Below are 13,338 nucleotides of genomic sequence, written 5' to 3' on the forward strand. Positions count from 1 at the left end.
CAAAAAGTGCAGTTACAAATCTTTGTTACAATAGTACTAGCTTTTATAACTCCCCTGTATTTATCTTTAGTGAGATCTTCATTTTTCCATATGGTTCAAGTTACTGCCTATTCTCCTTTTGTTTCATCTTGCAGGACTCCCTTGCACATCTTCTTACAGGGCAGGTCTAGTGGTAATGAACTTCCTCAGCTTTTGCTTATCTGGGAATGTCTTAATTACCCCAACACTTCTGAAGGACAGTTTTGCCAGATACAGAATTCTTGGTTGACAGTTGTTTTTTGTTTGTTTGTTTAAAGCACTATGGATATATAAGCCCACTGCCACCTGGCCTCCCAAGTTTCTGATGAGCAATTCACTAATAATCTTATTGACGATCTCTTGTAGGTGATGATTTGCTTCTCTCCTGCTGTTTTCAAGATTCCTTGTCTTTGGGGTGCACCAGGGTGGCTCAGTCAGTTAAGCGTCTGCCTTCAGCTTGGGTCATGATCTCAGGGTCCTGGGATCAAGCACCATGTTGGGCTCCCCACTCAGCAGGGAGCCTCCTTCTCCCTCTCACTCTGCCCCTACCCCCCTATCATGCTCTGTCTCTCTCTCTCTCTCTCAAATAAATAAAATCTTAAAAAGAAAAGACTCCTTGTCTTTGGCTTTAGGAAGTTTACTGTCGTGCATCTTGATGTGTGTTTCTTTGATTTAATCTTATTTAGAGTGCAAAGAGCTCCTTGGATATTTATATTTGTGTCTTTCATAAAATTTGGGAAGTTTTCAGCACTTATTTCTTTAAATATTCTCTCCTCCTGTTTCTCTCATCTCTTTCTAGCACTTCCATAATATGTACGTTGCTCCACTTGACTGTGTCCCACAGCTCTCTCAGGCTCTCTTCATTTTTCTTCAATCCGTTTTCTTTCCATTCTTCAGACTTGATTTCCATTGGTCCATCTTCATGTCTGCTGACTCTGTTCGGCCTACTCATACATGCCTTTGAATCTACTGAATTTTTCATTTTAGTTATTACACTTTACAGCTCCAGAACTTCTATTTGATTTCTTTTTGTTTTCTCTTTATTAGTATTTTTGTTTTCCACATTTTCCTTTAATTCTCTGAGCATCTTTAAGACCACTGGTTTTCATCTTTCTGTAATATTACTATCATCAGGACTTTTTCAGGGGCAATTTCTGCTGTTTTATTTTTTTCCTTTAAATGGCCCATTCTTTCTTATTTCTTTGTATGCCTTGTGATTTTCTTGCTGAAAACTGGACATTTTAACCTAAAAATAGGTAGTTCTGGAAACCAGATTCTCTCCTTCTCCTCCCTTTTGCTGTTTCTTGTGATTGTTCTTATTATTTATTTATTTTTAATTTGTTGTAGGCTGGCTCTGTGCCAAGAGTCAGTCTGACATGTACACTTAAGGTCCTGTCTTCTCAGATCTTTTCTGGGCCTTTTTCTGGACATGTGAGGTCACCTTCAAATTTTCCCTATACATGCAGTTGTTTTTGAATATTGTAGTCTTTAATGTCTGTTTCCCAAAGGGAAAAAAGAGAAAAATGAATGGGGCAAAAGAAGGTGTTAGTCCTTAAAATCCTAGAAGTCACTTTAGCTGGAGGGGAGGGGCTTGCAACAATGGGGGTTGCAACAACAAAGTTGGTTGCCCACTTTTTTTTTTTAAATTAACATATAATGTATTTGCTCCAGGGGTAAAGGTCTATGAATCATCAGACTTACACATTTCACAGCACTCACCATAGCACATACTCTCCTCAATGTCCATAATCCAGCCACCCTATCCCTATCTCCCCACCTACCAGCAACCCTCAGTTTATTTCTCGAGATTAAAAGTCCCTTATGGTTTGTCTCCCTCCCGATCACGTCTTGTTTCATTTTTTTCTTCCCTACTCCCCACTAATTTGCCTCTCAAATTCCTCATATCAGAGAGATCATTTGATAATTGTCTTTCTCTGACTGACTTATTTTGCTGTATACACACACACAGTGGAATACTATGCAGGTAAAGAAGATGTGATCCAGCATGTTTTGATGGACATCTAGGTTCTTTCCATAGTTTGGCTATTGTGGACACTGCTGCTAAAAACATTCAGGTGCACATGCCCCTTTGGATCACTACATCTGTACCTTTAGGGTAAATACCCAGTAGTGTGATTGCTGGATCGTAGGATAGCTCTAATTTCAACTTTTTGAGGAACTTCCATACCGTTCTCCAGGTGGTTGCCCACTTCTTTTGTGTGTACCTCTGTGATCAGAAGCAGCAATCAGTGACCCAAGTATAGATCTCTGACATTTGGAAAAGATGATCTTTTTTGCCTATCTTGGCTCTCACAAGCTGTGTGTAAGCTGCACAGGGCTGGGAGGAAAAGATGGGTAGCTGTGCTAAGAGCTGAAGCTGACCGAAATTAATCGCAATTTATAGCCAAGCCTGCTGGTACATACAAGTCTCCAATAACTTCAATAACTTGGAAGTACCAAAACAGCTATAAAAGATTCTGCCAGCTCAACTGTTGCGTAGGTAGGGAGATAGATTACTAATGCTTCCTATTCCACCATACTTTTTGAGTATCAATATATATTCACTTTTACCATTTTATTTCCTCGATTATCAGCAATGCCAAGTATCATGAAGTTTTTACTTGCTTTTACTGTTTATCAATGCAAATATTCAGCATGTCAGTCTTGTGTCAGGGATTAAAAGACTTTATGGGCTTTTTTTTTTATAAGATTTTATTTATTTGATAGAAAGAAGACACAGCGAGAGACGGAACACAAGCAGAGGGAGTGGGAGACGGAGAAGCAGGCTTCCCACTGAGCAGGGAGCCCAATGTGGGGCTCAATCCCAGGACCCTGGGATCATGATCTGAGTGGAAGGCAGAAGCTTAACAAGCCACCCAGGCGCCCCTATGGGCTTCTTTCTATACAAAAACACATTCTGAGCTCCTAATAACTGATATACCACAGCACTCCTGGAATGAACACAACCTAAATAGGCGTCCTGCATTTGACTCTGAAACATGATTGCTTTAGAGACTATCCATGACTTGTTAGCTGTCTTTGATTTCTTCTCACTAGCAAAAGACTTAGAACCAAAAGGTGATTTGGAGGTAGTGAGAAGAAGGAGGTAGCTATAGACACTATATGGAGCTATAATCTTGTTGTAACATGTAAGTTACTTTGTAAAATAGGTATATCAGATCAACTATGACTCCATACTCAAGAATACAATGATTTTGTCAGGAAAATTATCAAGAAGCTAAAAATTATACTAAATATTACCTATTAACACCTTATTTTTCTATAGCAAGCTGATTTTAAAGTCTTCATTGTACACTAGACATAGATTCACTTGGATTATCTCAATCTATACAACCACTCTATGAAGTAGGTACTATCATTATTTCTATGTTCCAAATGAAGAAACCAAAACTTGAAGAAGTTAGGTAGCTTTTCCAAGGTCAAAAGCTGATAAGAAGAGCCAAATTAAATCCAAATCTGACCTAAAGCCTAAGCTCTTATTAATTACTATTTATAAAAAGCTTAAACCAGTGCCTAGTATACAGTAAGCAATTAGTAAATGCTAGCCACTGAAATAATAACATGATTAAAACGATGTTTTAGATGGCAGTCAGTCAACCATTCTGTGCCTAAATTTCCTCATTTATAAGATTAGAATACCTATTTCACAGAGTTATTGTGAAAAACCAAACAAATTCTAGCTATCAAAACACTAAGAAAAATATATAGTGTTTAAAAAGACAAGGAATTATTATATCACTGCCACAGGTAAAATCCTGTCTCTTGTATTACAAAGGAGCCTTTTCCACTATAAGCATAGAAGCCTAAAACTTAAGCACTATCCTCATAACAAGAATTATATTAATAAATTTAGTAAAGCTGTCTTAAATTATTCCAATATGATTCTTGCAGAATGACAAGCAAAGAGAACACTGAACTCTATTCATGAGTGTGATTATAAATTTGGTGCTTAGGAAGGTATATTTGTTCTTGCAGTTCACTAGCACTGAGGGTGAATTTGGCTTATACTACAGTAGTTCTGTTCAAATGTAGCCAGGACAGAATATCTATAGTTAGAAGCATAGCAATATAACTCTAAAATTGGGGCACAGCTAACTGCCACATTTAATTACATTAAAACAATCAAGAGAATGACATTCAAAAAACTTATTCTTTATGTCAATGGTCTGACTAGTTATTGGGACATATAGGTTTCCTGATTATTCTTAACACTGCTAAGGACTTTTTATTCTTTATATTACTCTGACGAAGAGCTAAGAAACAAACAAAAACAAGCTAAGTGGAGAGATTTCTCAGTATATTTCTGCTAGTCACCAAAACCAGAGCCATTCTATCAAAAGTAAGGACACCTGCAACATAGTTTCCTTGTTAGCTGAAAACTGAAGTACCATAATCACACACACACAAAAGTACCCAACTATTTTTTAAGCATCTATCCATGAATATGGTTGTATCTACATATTCTTAAGTCCATATACGGAGATTTTTCTCCCTTTAGGTTTTTTATTTTACTAGGGTTGGTTATTTACTAGTAGTTGGTGAACTAGTTTGCAATTCATAACCATCTAACCACACCACCCTCCTTCTTAAATTCTTCAAAAAATCAATTACATTACTTACACACTTCATTCAATATCTGGTACTTTGTTTTCTGGAAACTCTTTATGTCTAATCTAAATTCCTGGTACTGCAATTTAAACCAGATTCCTCTCATTTCTGTTTTCTCTGTAAGAGATAAGTAAAACCAGCATGATCAAGAAAAATTAAGCACATACCTATGTATATTTAAACTGTTAACAATTCATTTTCCTGTGGATAAATCTAAAATATTAACAAAGTAACATTTCCTTACTTCAGATATAGTTGTTTGACTGAAGCTAGCAAAAAATTACTTAGTAGGTAACAATAATTTATAAACAATTATCAATATTAAGGAGAGAGTAAAAAATAAAAAATTGAGTTCATTCATTTTTTCCATCTTCATACTGAAACATTCAACAAATTATTTTCTGAATACCAATTCTCTTTGCCAGACACTGAGTTAAATGCCAGAAATAAGATACAGGCATATTCCCTGATTTCAAGGAGCTTATTATTTGGTGAAAGAGGCAGACAAGAAAATGAAAACGTGATTGAGTTACAAACCCATGCACAAGTGCCATCAAAACTGCTCACAGCAGAAGCAAAGACAATTGACAGGAGGCCTCCTGAGAAAGGTAACCTCTAAGTCGAGTCCTAAAAGACTGAAGGGAGTTTGCGAAGGCTAGGGCAATCCAGATCAAGAAGAGTGCAGGCAAAAGCATGGAAGCATAAAAGGACATGGCCTGCTCGAGACGCAGCAAATAATTCTTTACAGCTGGGATGTAGGGTATGCATAGGAAAATATTAAGAGATATGCAGAAAGACAGGCTCATGCCATTTCATGAAGGGTCAGTTTGCACTTCCATAGTTCACGTTCTCACTTATAATCATAAAGATGCCACTAATATCTTACCAAAATACTGTCCTATATAAGCAGAAAATCTAGAGTCCATACAAGGAGAATTCCTAATTCCAAAGAATACAATAATGATGTTTTACTGTCTATGACACCCAAAGTCTAACCTATCAATCACTGTATCCATCTATAAACATAAGCATTCTCCCAACAGCACCTATTAGATACTCCTTTGAGTTACCCACTTTAATCTCATATTTCACAGTGAAATGGAAAAAGTCCTTTTCTTTTTTTTAAAAAAATTATTTATTTATTTGACAGAGATCACAAGTAGGCAGAGAGGCAGGTAGACAGAGTGGGGGAAGCAGGCTCCCTGCTAAGCAGAGAGCCCGATGTGGGGCTCGATCCCAGGACCCCGAGATCATGACCTGAGCCAAAGGCAGAGGCTTAACCCACTGAGCCACCCAGGTGGCCCGGAAAAAGTCATTTTGAATCATACACTTTAACTTTTAAGAATGAAATGAAAGAATCTATAGCTATACCTTTACCATTTATCTACCTATCAACAATTTTAAGTGTGTACTTAGCAAATACTCAGAAAATGATACTAAAATGGCTTGATAAAAATAAAACAAGAGAAATTAAAATGGAAGATTATATAAAACACCATTTTGCCTTTAATTATACTGGTCATTATTCAATCCTGGAGTATAACCTTGGAATATACTTATACCCAGAAACACTGGTGATGAAAATTATACAATGGGGGGCGCCTAGGTGGCTCAGTTGTTAATTGTCTGCCTTCAGCTCAGGTCATGATCCCAGGGTCCTGGAATTAAGCTCTACATCGGGCTCCCCGCTCAGCAGGAAGCCTGCTTCTCCCCCTCCCCCTCCCCCTGCTGTGTTTCCTCTCTCCCTGTGTTGCTCTCTTTCAAATGAATAAAATCTTAAAAAAAAAAAAAAAAGAAAGAAACTTATACAATGAAGTCTGTCCATAATCTCTGACCTAAGATAGAAAAACACAACTACAGATGTGCAAACCCAGCAGATGAGTCACTCTGCTTTAGCTAACTCAACAACGTAATCAGTACCAATGGCAACAATCCGAGCACCTTCAATCGTAGGAAAAAGTATCATTAACCTTGGGAACTCTCAGAGAAACTCTCAGTTTAGTACTTTACGCTGTCACATAAAAATATGTACAAGGAAATCAAATACCATCCTCCAGTAACATCAAAGTGATAACATTCTATGTAACAGGTCACAGAGCTCTCTCCACTAAAAATCCACTACAGAAAAACGACATGCAATTTTAAGATAGCAATAAGAAAGTATAAGGCATTCTCCAGAAAATATTTATCACTAACTCTGAAAATTGGAACAAATATATGTCATCTTACAGATATAGTGCATTCAATTTTCTCTAAGTACTGTGTATCAGAATTCCATGTTCATATTCTTCAACTCAGTTATTTCTACATATTAATTCATACAACTGTGCCAAATTAACAAATGATTGCTTACCCTCATAATAAACCTCTAGTTTATACATTTCCTAATAGAGAGTAATCCACTATCCCAGACTGAACTCTACCATAATAAATATCCAACCTATGAAGTTTCACTGAACAGAGCAACAGTAAGAGGTAAAACCCAAGTATGAATTTTACAGTATTTTGCTTATTAGTAGGGTACAACAAATAGTTCTTAAAAAGCATCTGGCTTAATTCTGTAAACAACAAAACACTAAAGGCAAGCCACTCTAACTTCAAACTTCATATTACATATGAAACTTATTCAGTATCAATCAAACTGTAAACATCTACAAAATAATACAAGCCATGCAAGGAAATCTCTAGGTATCTTCACTTTGTCTTTTATATGCTTAACCTAGAACTAAATAAACATTAATGAAGGATATCAGAAAAGGAAATAAAGTGGTAATTTTCAAAACTGAATATTTAAATGTATAGATAGAATATATCATAAATCTGTATTTCCAAACACAGGTGGGTACCATGCTAATACTAGACTCACATTAAAAAGCTAAATATTGATTTGTGTATATAAAATGTACATAATCTGCCTAGGTCAGGCAAATGCCAAGCAACTCTAAATAACCTTCAAAACGAACTGCTTCATGAATAGCTCATCAGTTTCTGCATTTAATTCAACCTAAGATGCTCTTAAACATGTTCTCAAAGGAAAATAAGCCTGATTATTTTCTTATTTTAGGGTAATGCATTCAAAATTATTGTTATAATCTAGCATTAAAATCACCTGATTCAAGTACGCCACTTAAAAAAAATGGCTGGTGTGTGTGTGTTTTCTAGCACTCTTCAACTTCACAAGATGCCACCCAACACACAAAGCTAACCAGAAATATTTACATTAAAGTACACCTACCCATTTGATGAGCTTCTAGGGGGTCATTAATAAGCATTGTTTAAAGAACACCTAATGACGAAAAAAAATGTTCATGGTATAAAGTTAAGGAGAAAAAAAGGAAAACAAAACAAAACAAAAACCTGTTCTTTTAAAATGCAATATGGTACCCTGGATTGGATTCTGAAACAGAAAAAGGACATGAGTGGATAAAGCAGGGTAGTCCAAATAAAGTCTGTAGTTCATAGCATTGTGCCAGTGTTAATTTCTTAGTTACATAAGATTAACATTAGGGAAGGCCAGGTAAAGGGCATGTGGGAATTTCTGTACTATCTTTCCAACTTTTCTGTGATTCTAAAATTGTACTGGAGGAAAAAAAAAAGCTCATGTTAAAAATTACCCTCTGTGCCCAGTAGCAAATATAAGAGGCTTCTCATTTTAAAAAATAACATTCACACTTATTTTTCTCTCTCCCACCCCTACACACAACACCTAAACCCAGAAAAAAAAGACTAGACCAGAATACACTAAAATATTAACATTTGTTCACTGGTGGCAGGATGAAAAGCAAATTTTTCTCTTTATATTTTCTACAGTGAATTGCTTTTATAATCAACAACTATTAACTAAAGAATATACAAATCAATACTTCATTAAAAACTTCTTTTGAAAGAAAAGCTATAAATGTCAAAGCAGAGAGAGCCCAAAGGCAGACTGCATACAAAACAGGTTAGGGCAGAGTGTGAAGAATGCAGTGGCCAAGGGAAACTGCCAGGAGTATTTAAGTAGGCATAACCTAATTAGTAAATGCTGGAAAACTGCCAACACACAGAACTTAACATCCACTCTAAGGCTAAAGGTGTTCACAGCCAGCAGAGTTATGCTCAGAATTCACACGTCTTAGAGGAATGTCCCGAAAGGCTCCTGTAATACTAAGAATTTGTGGAGATATATGGCTTGAGTTTATTTCAAACAAAAATAATGCAGTTGGGGGTGACTGGCCAGCTCAGTTGGTGGAAGATGTGACTCTTGATCTAAGGGTTGTGAGTTCCAGCCCCACACTGGGTACAGAGATCAGTTAAACAAATAAAATCTTAAAAAAAATAAATAATAACAATACAGTTGGACATCTGGTATACAACTGGCCACTGAGGGCTTCCAGAAACATTCTTCAGTACTATGATGTGTTTTGTTTTTTTGTTTTTTTGGGTTTTTTTAAGATTTTATTTATTTATTGGTCAGAGACAGAGAGAGAGAGAGTGAGCGAGCACAGGCAGACAAAGAGGCAGGCAGAGGCAGAGGGAGAAGCAGGCTCCCTGCCGAGCAAGGAGCGCGATGCGGGACTCGATCCCAGGACCCCGGGATCATGACCTGAGCCGAAGGCAGCTGCTCAACCAACTGAGCCACCCAGGCGTCCCCTATGATGTGCTCTTTAAGTATTTCTCCTCTATCTTTAACTTGTCCAGCACCTTCCTACAACCTATGCCCAACCCTTACTTAGCTCTAAGGCCTAAAAATGTCACTCCAGAAAGATCAGGATCTAGAGACCACTGGGATTACATAATCAAATCCTATTTCAGACATCTGAAAGGTATCACGAAAGTTATTATTCTGATACCCTCAGGGCAAAATATGTTCTAGAAGTCCATTAAGCAATAAGAGGGGAAACTAAATCAATAACAAATGTTTCCCACTCTAAAATGACAAAATCAAATACATTTTGTCCCTTAAAGAAGGAAGTGCCAGTGGAATCAAACAGACTGCCTTTTGATAGAATTTCTTCCAAGCTGTAATGAGGCTGATTAACCTGTATCAGGCTATCTGTCCCTACTAAACTAGCACTGTATGGCCAGTCCCAGGTTTGTGTCATTTTTTAAAAAAGTTTTTTAATTCTTTATTTATAGTCACCCTCATTCTCAGTTGGTAGTACAGCAGGTCCTAGAACAGTCACATAAACATGTATGTGCATTTTTTTTACCTTCTAAGTCCTTGAGGACTCTATAATCGGATAACTAAGCCTATTAAGAATAGGTGCAAAATATAGCCCTGCACTCAGAGACAAAGGAACATTTTATGTTAAAATGCATGGTATTTACTTCAAAGGCTTTATTACAACAATTTTAACTGTTAGAAGCCTTTTTTGCTTACTTTCTAGTCCTAGTTATGTTTAAGAAAATAGAGGCGACCAGAAAAGATCCTTAGGTATGGAGGCCACAGTAACAATTATTTATTATTGTTAGTACTTTGTTATTATTGTCAATACCAATGGAGATACACACTGTTTTTCATCAAAGCTAAGACACAACTGAGTTTAAAGCTGATATTTTATACACCACTAAGAAAAGAAGTTGCCAACTGAACTATGACATGCCACTGATTTTAAGATACACCTAAATTTCTTCTAATAAAATTGGAAAAAGTCAATGAAGTAGAGCATACAGACAATAAAAACATTCAACTGAAGTATAGCATACAGAATCAATGAAGAATCAATGAAGTACAGCGTACAGACAATAAAAACATTCAACTCATTACAAATGACACTAAGGGACCTGTGTTAAAAACCTTTCCTTGCTCCTTCCCAGATGCTAGAAGATAGTTAAAATGAAGTGACAGGATTTCAGAGTGTCCAAAACCAATGTTCTTTTGAGCCTTGGTAGATACTTGTCTCAAGAACAATCTTTCAGGATGGACAGTTGGGAACTATTTCCTTCATTCTTCAAATGGACAAATGAAGTGAAAAAATTAACCAAAATTTTACTAAAAGCCAAATTTAGAATTTTTAGCTTCTCTTTAATTAACAAAGACAATATGCACTCTTTACCTAAAGGTTTCATGGTTTGTTTTACATCAGTTTTTACCTTGATCTTAAACTCAGGATATCAATCACACAAGGTCAAGGTAATCCTGAAGAGCTATCTTCAAAAGTACAGCTCAGATCACTGGGGTTATTCCCTCTGAGCACAATTTACGATAAAATATAATTTTAAAGCAATGGTGAAATCTTTCTTTTTTAAGGGCAAGTGCGGAGAAACAAATGTCTACAGAAAACAGAATTTCTAAGACGTTTTACTCTGTCTCACTTTCCCAATATTTTTTCACCAGCACTGGCTGAAAGCTATCACTTTAACTCCTTTTAAAAAAAGAAATCTGTGAACTTAATTAATTCAACAGTTAGCTACAAAGAATATTAGTCTCATATAATTAGGTACATGTATCATTCTTGTCAAAGCCTCTACATGCCAACTGCAAATGTGAATTCTCAAACTAGAACCCTGCTAAAATAAGGCAGAATGCAGTGAAGGCAAGATCTTAATTATCGCATAATTGATAAATGGCCTACAACAGCTCTGCTGTCTTAATATATTTTAATATACCATATCAAAATCTAAAATAAAAGGCTTTGCTTTTAGCATGCTAAATTCCTCCAGCAGAAGACAGTATTTATCTCTGATAATGCCAGCAAGGCAGGATGACAGAATGAAAATACCATGGGCTTTAGGGCAACAGAAATCTGAACTCTTACTTAACCTTTCTGAATTTATGTTTCCTCATAGGCAAGTTAAAAACACCACCGCTACCTACCTCATATGGTTGTTACAGGTCTGGAGGAGGTGGCAGTAATAACAGTTGGGGGCAGGGTCTGAATTAGGGTAGTGAACAATGAAAATGGAGAAAGATGGATTAGAGCAAAATACAAACATGAGCATCAATAACATTTGATGACTGATTAAACTGGGAAGGAAAGCAAGACTCAAGGAATGTACACATTCACTGACCTGGGCTGGGGAACACAAGGAGAACACAAGGTTTAGAGAAACACGTAAGCTCAGTTTTGAACACATTGTGATGCCTATGGATATCCAAGTGGGAAAGAGATCCGAGCTGGAGACAGAAATCTACATCATCAACTTATGGATGCAAGGCATGAGACAAGATGAGACTACCCAGTGAAAAGAAAAGTAAGACCTACAGAAACTCAGAAATACCAGTATTTAAGGGGACTGCAGAGGAAGGGAAGTCCACAAAAGAGACTAGACAGGCACTGTACAAGAACCCAAAAGAAAATCTCAAAGTGGGTGCTATCACAAAAGCCTAGGAAATACAATGATTCAAGGTGAGATGGGGTAAAAAACACTCTCACTGGAAAAACTGCAGAAACCACATAAAGTTAGTTTGAAGAAAAGAATATTTAGCAGTAAGGATAAGTGGAGAAGAAACAGTCAGCTGTCATCAAATTTCTTTCTGTTTCATGGAGTAACAGACTTCATTTACTCCTGAAACAGAAATCAGACCAAAACACAGAAGTCTGTGAGAATAAAACAGACTTCATCTTCTAAAAAGAATTGCGTTTCCAGTCGCTAGCAAGGTTCAATAGATTCCACTACTGGTCAAGAAGGGGATGAGATGACTTTGATCTTCCTTTCAAGTGAAGTAGTTTCCAAGGACTAAACTAAATCCGAATACCTGCAGCATTAAAAAAAGAAAGAGAAAGATATAGCAAAAAGGTTTTTTAATATTTAGTAATATAAAGTAATGGTTCTATGAAGTTTTAAAAATCATTTCCGGGCGCCTGGGTGGCTCAGTGGGTTAAGCCTCTGCCTTTGGCTCAGGTCATGATCCCAGAGTTCTGGGATCGAGCCCCGCATAGGGCTCTCTGCTCAGCGGGGAGCCTGCTTCCTGCTCTCTCTCTCTCTCTCTCTCTCTTTGCCTGCCTCTCCGCCTACTTGTGATTTCTGTCAAATAAATAAATAAAATCTTTAAAAAATAAAAAAAAAATCATTTCCAATTAATTCTAAGTAAAACACATAAAAAAGAGAAAGGCGTTTTTTAAAAGATTGATTTAACTTAGAGAGACAGCATGTGCATGTGAGCAGGGAGGAGGGACAGAAAAAGAGGCAGAGAGAATCTCAAGCAGACTCCCTGCTCAGTGCAGAGCCTGACGTGGGGCTGAGTCTCATAACCCAGAGATCATGACCTAAGCTGAAAATCAAGAGTCAGACCCTAACTGACTGAGGCACCCAAGGCACCCTAAGAAAGGCATTTTTAACCTTGTGAGTCCAAAGTGAAACATTTAATATGATATAAAAACTTTTAGAAAGTTGTTCCAGATGGTGGCATAGGAAGAGCCTGAACTTACTTCCTCTCATGGACACACCAAATCTACAGCTACCTATAAAAAATTCCCACTAAGAAAGAACTGAAAATTAGCCATCTGAACAGCTCCCCCAAAAAGGGATAAAAGGGCTACATCAGGTTAGGTAAGTGAGGGACAGACATGGTCTCACCAACTATTCTGCCTCCTCACCCCGACCCCACAACTACCCACAGCAAGTCATCTCATGGTCTGAAGCCTCTCCCCAGGGCATGAAAAGTCTGTGCCTCACTTCAGGCACCCCAACCCTTGGGACCTACACCAGAGACAAGTCCCCAAACCAAAAGGGTTGATGTCCAGGGGACCTGGAGAGCTGTGAGGT

At 37.2% G+C, this 13,338-nt stretch overlaps 1 protein-coding gene across 5 annotated transcripts in view; it reads right to left on the minus strand.

Moving 5' to 3' along the window:
• The window catches only part of FRS2 (fibroblast growth factor receptor substrate 2), a 152,793-nt gene that overhangs the window by 24,282 nt on the left and 115,173 nt on the right, over window positions 1-13,338 (minus strand). For 2 of the 5 annotated variants that reach the window (XM_044228736.1, XM_044228733.1), the window contains exon 4: window positions 4,660-4,764. The exons of 1 other annotated variant lie outside the window; for it this stretch is intronic. The gene's annotated coding sequence lies outside the window, so the exon portion shown is untranslated. Of the gene's footprint in view, window positions 1-4,659; window positions 4,765-11,446; window positions 12,016-13,338 lie in introns of those variants that run through there. 2 more of the 5 variants (XM_044228734.1, XM_044228738.1) reach the window with 2 other exon arrangements.

Source organism: Neovison vison, chromosome 12, assembly GCF_020171115.1.
Source record: "Neovison vison isolate M4711 chromosome 12, ASM_NN_V1, whole genome shotgun sequence".
Classification (NCBI taxonomy): Eukaryota; Metazoa; Chordata; class Mammalia; order Carnivora; family Mustelidae; genus Neogale; species Neogale vison.